Consider the following 7621-nt stretch of genomic DNA (forward strand, 5'->3'; position numbering starts at 1 on the left):
TAGACTTATAGTTTTTAAAGGTTTATTAGAAGAAAAATATGTAACCCACAGTGAGGACCCTAACAGGTACTACCACTCCGGGTCAGAGTGGACCTGGGAGCAATGGTAATTAAAGGGTGGCTCCACACTCCCCAAGCCCGCTTATGGAGCTTTACCATCGGATACAGTTTAAGGTCATATCCAGGACCCTGAAGTGGCGGCGGCTATCCTGTTCTTGTAGAAATTTTGGATGGGAGTGGTCTTCTTCTGGGAGAAGTTTCGGCTGGTTGCTAAATAAAAAGAAAAAAGAGACAAGTTTTAATCCAACGGAAATGGAATCATGTCGTTACAAGTCCGAGTAATTTTGAAATGGATATATCTATAAAAGTGAAAGTGTACAACTTATAGTATAAACCACTGAAATGTTAGATATAGTTTCCTTGGCCATGGATCTAATGTAATAAATTCATATGACCCTTAATCAATAATGGTTAATGTGTCAAAGTTAAAAATAAAGGAAAACATATATATAAGTGTAATTATTACTTCACGCGACAAATAGCTAGGGGGTTGCTTTAATCCACGATGTATTTGTAAGTCATGCCGTGCTTTCTTTTCTCTAGCTTTAATTTAAACCTACGTCACTGCCAGTGGTCATACACGCAAACACGTAACGGGTTCTAGCCTTCCTCCCTGCTACCACGCGTTTTTTCGTTGTTTGGCTCAACACAAAACCCCCAAACTCCCACGGCTAAAATGCTAGTTTTGTACAAAGTACTGAGATGCCAGACAATTATGCTAGTTTAGAACTTTCAGGTCCAAGTAATCAGCCACATTTTTCAGTTTTGGGGCATAAATATTACTGCAAAGGCGTGTAAAGGGCAAACTCGAATTTGAGCGCAATCGTTATTCTAATAATTGCTCATTTTTAATATGCCATTATTATTATCATTTTCTTATATGGATCAGCAAGATATTTTTACTAGTAATAAGTTTATTTTTAGAACAGCTTATCACTTATTCTCTGGTATATTTTTGGTTTTAAAGTATTATTTTAGTATTAGTGTTTAATCTTTCAGTATTTATACAATTTAACATTTTGATATTTACATTTATGTCGAGGTTTAGTGTTTATTATTTGATCGGTTATAACTTAATTTAGCGCTAATTTATAAGTTATGTTTTAGTATCTAATCATGATTTTTTTGTTTTTAATTATTAGTTTTAGTTTTTATAGTTATTTAATATATTATAATTTATTAGAATATATTAACAGTAGTAAAATTATATTACTGATCCATAATGAAAATGATAATTATAGCTGGAACAATTACATCGAGAGCATTGCCAGGGCTGCTGCGAGGAAGGTGGGCTCTCTCTACCGTGCTAGAAAACTTCTAACACCCCAAAGTATCCTGTACCTCTCTAACAAGGCCACTATTCGCCCATGTATGGAGTATTGCTGTCATATTTGGGCTGGTGCATCGGCTACTAGTCTCTCGCTCCTTGACAGGGTTCAAAAGAGAGTCGCAAATCTGATAGGCCCTAAACTGGCATCTAAGCTTCAGCCTCTGTCCCATCGTCGAAACGTTGCATCCCTCTGCCTGTTCTACAACTATTATAATGGTGAATGCTCTGATGAACTGCAAGCATTTGTGCCCCCACAACGTAAACACCCTCGACAGACCCGACAAGCTGCAAAATCCCACCCCCCACACTGTAGAGATCCCTACATTTAAAAGATCTTTCTACTCCAGTAGTTTCTTCCCCAGAACTGCTAGAATTTGGAATTCCATTCCAGGTCACTGCTTCCCCAACTGTACTGACATGCATAAGTTCAAGTGCAACGTGAACCAACACCTCCCTGCCCAAATCCCTACATAGTACCCCAGTACCCCAGTAGATGTTTCCCCCTGATAGTGGCAAAGTGCCTTGTTTGAGGTAAAAATGTAATACAATAGTAATGTAAATATTTGTATATAATTACAAAGCATATTGTTCATGCATTTACATACATTACTTTAGGCAAATCCACATGAACAAGGAAACCTATCTCTCTCGGCAAAAATGAGTTCAAACTGAAGAAATGTTATATATAATTGTTTTCGGCTAACTTTACCAAATCTGTGCGTATGCTAAACATAAGTAAAAAAAACAAGTAATGTTCAACGCTGCAAGAGAACTAGAAAGAGAATAAAAGTTAATAGACAGGATAAAGTCTGGAACAAAAAGAGAAAAAATTAATTAGCAAAATTTATCAGGTGCGAAAAAAGTGAGTAATGTTCAACGGTACTGGAGAACAAGAAAAGAAAGGGCCAATTAGAAGCTGGAATCATCAAAAGTCATTAGACAAAAAAGAAATCAAGTAAATAGGATGCCATTTATCAGGTGCTGTAAAGAAATGCTCTTTTAGAATCTTCAAGTCTCAACACTCACTAGTAAAAATAAGTCAAAAACAAGTAATGTTCAACGCTGCAAGAGAACTAGAAAGAGAATAAAAGTTAATAGACAGGATAAAGTCTGGAACAAAAAGAGAAAAAATTAATTAGCAAAATTTATCAGGTGCGAAAAAAAGCGAGTAATGTTCAACGGTACTGGAGAACAAGAAAAGAAAGGGCCAATTAGAAGCTGGAATCATCAAAAGTCATTAGACAAAAAAGAAATCAAGTAAATTAAGAAATTAACTGAAACCCATCTAAAACAAAGCAAATTCAGCAGCTGGTACAAAACAAGTGCTGAAAAGGTGGTTTAGAGTCCTGAAGTCTCAACAATCACTAGAAAATTAGAAATAAATCAAGGTAGTTGTTGCAGCACCACCAAGACACATTGATACAATAAATGAAACCTTTATGAATTCGATGGGAAGTTGGAGTTGCTTATAAAAAAAAAAATATATTATTACTTACTTTAGGAATTTCTGGAACTGCTTCCAAGATGGGGATGAGAGGGGTCATGGGTGTTGCTGCTGCTGGTGCTGAAAACTTGAATAACTTTTTCTTTTTTTTTTAATTGTTTTTTTCTTTTTTTGGTTTGTTTGTTTTATTTATTTTCCTTTATTTCATAGCATTTTATTTTTATGAAATTATTTTTTTGGAAATTATAATTAGGAAATAACAATACTTACTTTATGACTTTCTGGAACTGCATCCAAGATCGGGATGAGAGCGTAACGGCTACTGCTGAAACCTGTAATAACTAGTTGTATTTCACATTATTAGTTTTACATTTTTTTTTTTTTTCAGTATATTTTCCTTTAGATCACAGTATTTTAATTTTTGTGAAATTTTCTTTTTTTAAAAAAATATAATTAGAAGAAGATATCAATACTTACTTTATGAGTTTCTGGAACTGCATCCAATATTGGGATGACAGGGTCATGGCTGTTGCTGTTGAAACCTGTAATAACTAGTTGTATTTTGCATTATTATTTTTACATTTTTTTTTTTTCGGTTTATTTTCCTTTAGATCACAGTATTTTATTTTTTGTGAAATTTTCTTTTTTTAAAAAATTATAATTAGAAGAAGATATCAATACTTACTTTATGAGTTTCTGGAACTGCATCCAATATTGGGATGACAGGGTCATGGCTGTTGCTGTTGAAACCTGTAATAACTAGTTGTATTTTGCATTATTATTTTTACATTTTTTTTTTTTCGGTTTATTTTCCTTTAGATCACAGTATTTTATTTTTTGTGAAATTTTCTTTTTTTAAAAAATTATAATTAGAAGAAGATATCAATACTTACTTTATGAGTTTCTGGAACTGCATCCAATATTGGGATGACAGGGTCATGGCTGTTGCTGTTGAAACCTGTAATAACTACTTGTATTTTGCATTATTATTTTTACATTTTGTTTTTGTTTTATTTATGTTACTTTAGTACATTGCATTTTACTGAGTGTATGTTAATTATTTTGTTAATTTTTATTAAAATAAAATACCTGTAACAGAAAAATAATTTTGGTTATGATCATGCATGGGTGAATATTTTCGGTTAGACTTGCTAAAGTTGGTTAAAGGAAATATAAGCAGAAAGGAATTCGTTTTAATCACTAGCAACACAACGAAAGAAATACTTACCTGAGGATTGTGCTGATTCTAACTAGAAGCTGCAGTAATGGAAAAGAGGAAAATTAAACTTGTCAATTACAAAAACTGAAATCGAAAAGAAGAAACGCTTGATGCTTTACTCACCTCTGGCTAGTCGTGGTCGCCATCAAACTGAAAAAGGAGGGAAAGGGTGGAATCCACTCGTTACCAGGTACCGTACAGGAAAGGACAGTCTGGGCAGGTAGGTGATGATCTCCCCAAAGTGGAGCGCTACATAAAACATGCATTGCTACGAACATCCTCCGAAAAAGGCGGTTTCTACTCGGAATAAAAGGCGGAGCAGAAAACGGAAGTGTTCTCTCTACTCAACACGATTCCTAGAGAGATACCACAAGATTGTGCGTGAATGTGGAAGAGCCTATGAAAACTCACAAAACTGCCATTCCTACTATCGTATCGGATATTATTAATCGGAGGTCCATCATTGCATTACCGCCCCAGCTCGTAGTTGATAGATAGTAGGAATAATATTACCAGCGCCCTTCAGGCAGCTTGTGAGAACACACAAACTAATGGTAGTATTACTCTAGTCGTTCCTGGTCGAATGGAGCCATGCATGCATTATGTAGTAACACGAGCACGTGTCGCCTGATAAGAAAGAGCGTAGGCTCACCCACTTGGGGAGATTCCCTATCCAGACTTGCACCTATTTGTACACCTGGAACCGGACTCAGAACCTCGACAATGAGAAGAGTCAAGGAGAGCAAGGTGTTGAACTACCTAAAGAGGTCACCATATAAAACAAGCGTTGCTGTGAACAACCTTCCAAAACGAGGGAAGGGACTTTTTGTTCTCTCTACCCAACAGGATTCCTAGAGAGATACCACTAGATTGTGCGTGAATGTGGAAGAGCCTATGAAAGCTCACAAAACTGCCATTCCTACTATCGTATCGGATATTATTAATCGGAGGTCCATCATTGCATTACCGCCCCAGCTCGTAGTTGATAGATAGTAGGAATAATATTACCAGCGCCCTTCAAGCAGCTTGTGAGCACACGCAAACTAATAGCAGTATTACTCTAGTCGTCCGTAGTCGAGTGGAGGCACGCGTGAATTACATAGTAGAAACACGAGCACGTGTCGCTCCCTCTTTGGGGGAATTCGGAAAAGCGCACCTTGCGCTGCAGGTATTTGTTGAGCTGGGAGTTGACTCAACACCTCGACACTGAGAAAAGAGCTTTAGAAAAGCTCCAGATTAGTTACCTGCAAAGTCGAGGAAAGTTGGAGGACCAGGTCTGCGAAGGAGAACACACACAATTTGGGCCTTGATGGAAGCACACGGGAGAGAGGGAGGCCCATTTTTCTCTTTCGGGGGAGTGTTCTCCTTCCAGCCTGCTCGAGCACGTCTTTTCTGCTCGCCACATGCAAGCGTATAAAAAGACGACCAGATGACGGACGCAACAAACTCATGCCATCATTAACTGGATTTTGATCGGGTTCCGTACAACAAGGTGTTGAACTCCCTAAAGAGGGCACCATATAAAACAAGCGTTGCTGCGAACAACCTTCCAAAACGAGGGAAGGGACTTTTTGTTCTCTCTACCCAACAGGATTCCTAGAGAGATACCACAAGATTGTGCGTGAATGTGGAAGAGCCTATGAAAGCTCACAAAACTGCCATTCCTACTATCGTATCGGATATTATTAATCGGAGGTCCATCATTGCATTACCGCCCCAGCTCGTAGTTGATAGATAGTAGGAATAATATTACCAGCGCCCTTCAAGCAGCTTGTGAGCACACACAAACTATTTTAGTATTACTCTAGTCATCCGTAGTCAAGTGGAGGCACGCATGCATTACACAGTAGAAACACGAGCACGTGTCGCTCCCTCTTCGGGGAAATTCGGAGAAGCGCACCTTGCACTGCAGGTATTTGTTGAGCTGGAAGTGTGGACTCAACACCCCGACACTGATAAAAGAGCTTTAGAAAGCCTCCAAACCAGTTACCTGCAAAGTCGGGGAAACTTGGAGAAGCAGGCCTGCGGAGGAGAACACGCTCAAATGGGGCCTTGGAAGCAAACGGGAGGGGTTAGGGTTAGGATAAGGGAAAGGGATAGGGTAAGGCCCATTTTTCTTTTTTTGTTCGGGGAATGTTCTCCTTTCAGCCTGCTCCTTCCTTAACACGTCTTCTTTGCTCGCCACATGCAAGCGTATAAAAAGACGACCAGATGACGGACGTCATTTCCTGGATTTTGTTTTGCCAGAGCCCATTTAGCCGTGTAGTTGTTGTTCAACTACAACGTTACACCCCCCTACCACGGTGAGGATAGGGTTGGACTTTAGGGGGGAAAATACACATCCACATTTACTAATCTTACTCTTGCAATGTTGTTGTAATAAACAAAAAATTAGGAAATTCTTTAATGATTGCATTTTCGTAATTTTGGGATATGTTACGATTGTCGACTACAACTCAGTAGCTAGGATTCTTTTTTTTTTTTTTTTTTAAATATCAATTCGAAATGGCGACCGATTCTCTCTTTAACACGGTAAGTTCGGGAAAAGGTGTTATAAATAATAAACTAGACCAAATACTATTAAAAAACCACCGAATATATGTCAAGTTATGTCACGGTAACATATATTGAGCGAATTTATAAAAGTATTTTGTCTAGTTTATTATTTATTACATCTTTTTCCGAACTTACCGTGTTAAAGATAGAGTCGGTCGCCATTTTGAATTTTCCAATATATCGGTAAACACTGTTTTTTCGAGCTGAATAAACATGTTTAATTTAATAAAAACACGAAAATTATATACAGTTTGGTAAAAAAGTAATTTATCTTGCCTTTGATAACATTTATTTGTTATATATTTGTTTTTCGACAACTGTTTCGAATCTATGTGTCCAGTACTAATACACACCCGGTTATTCTATATTAAATAAATACTGAAATCAAATTATGAATAAAAAAAAATATAAAAAAACTGAACTAATTTGGTGGGCTGAAATAAGGAACCAAGCAGAGAGCCGATGCGAGGTTAAAGAGACAGACAGACAGAGGATGTAGTTGGAGAGATACAGTACAGCTAGATAGATAGACAGAGAAATATTTTTAATTTAAATCTAAATTAACGTCTTCTTATTTAATTTGTTAGGTGAAAGTCTACATATAATATTATTTAAACAAATAAAATGAGTAAACGGTCGGTAATTTCCGTAACGCCGACCACAACACTCGTGAAATTCCGTGGAGACAAGTTCTTCAAGGGAGACAATCAAGATTTCCGATTATCTGCCCTTGATTTATTAGTCTGGCTTTTGCTTATACGCCATATCAACCCTTTTCCAGGTTATTTAATGGCGATTTCAGTATTTTGGAATGAAAATGCTTTTTATAGAATAATTTTTTTTTTTTTTTTTATTTATGATTAAATAAGCGACGTGGTTATTCTATATTAAATAAATGCTGAAATAAAATTATAAATAAATAAAAAAATACAATATAAAACCATCGATAATTTAACACATATTCTCAAACAGAAGATTAATACTCGATTTAAAGTTTGCAGCAAACTATTAAA

General features: G+C 36.6%; 1 long non-coding RNA gene across 1 annotated transcript; it reads right to left on the reverse strand.

The window, feature by feature from the left end:
• LOC145270699 (uncharacterized) lies at positions 1-6829 on the reverse strand. The gene is made up of 2 exons (XR_013865523.1): positions 2886-6829; positions 1-269 (listed from the first exon to the last, which is right to left on the reverse strand). It is a non-coding gene; the product is annotated as an uncharacterized LOC145270699 (long non-coding RNA).
• Between the last annotated feature and the right edge of the window lie 792 nt (positions 6830-7621).

The sequence above is a fragment of the Euprymna scolopes genome, chromosome 46 (genome assembly GCF_053919585.1).
Source record: "Euprymna scolopes isolate OS-2025 chromosome 46, ASM5391958v1, whole genome shotgun sequence".
In the NCBI taxonomy this organism is placed as follows: Eukaryota; Metazoa; Mollusca; class Cephalopoda; order Sepiida; family Sepiolidae; genus Euprymna; species Euprymna scolopes.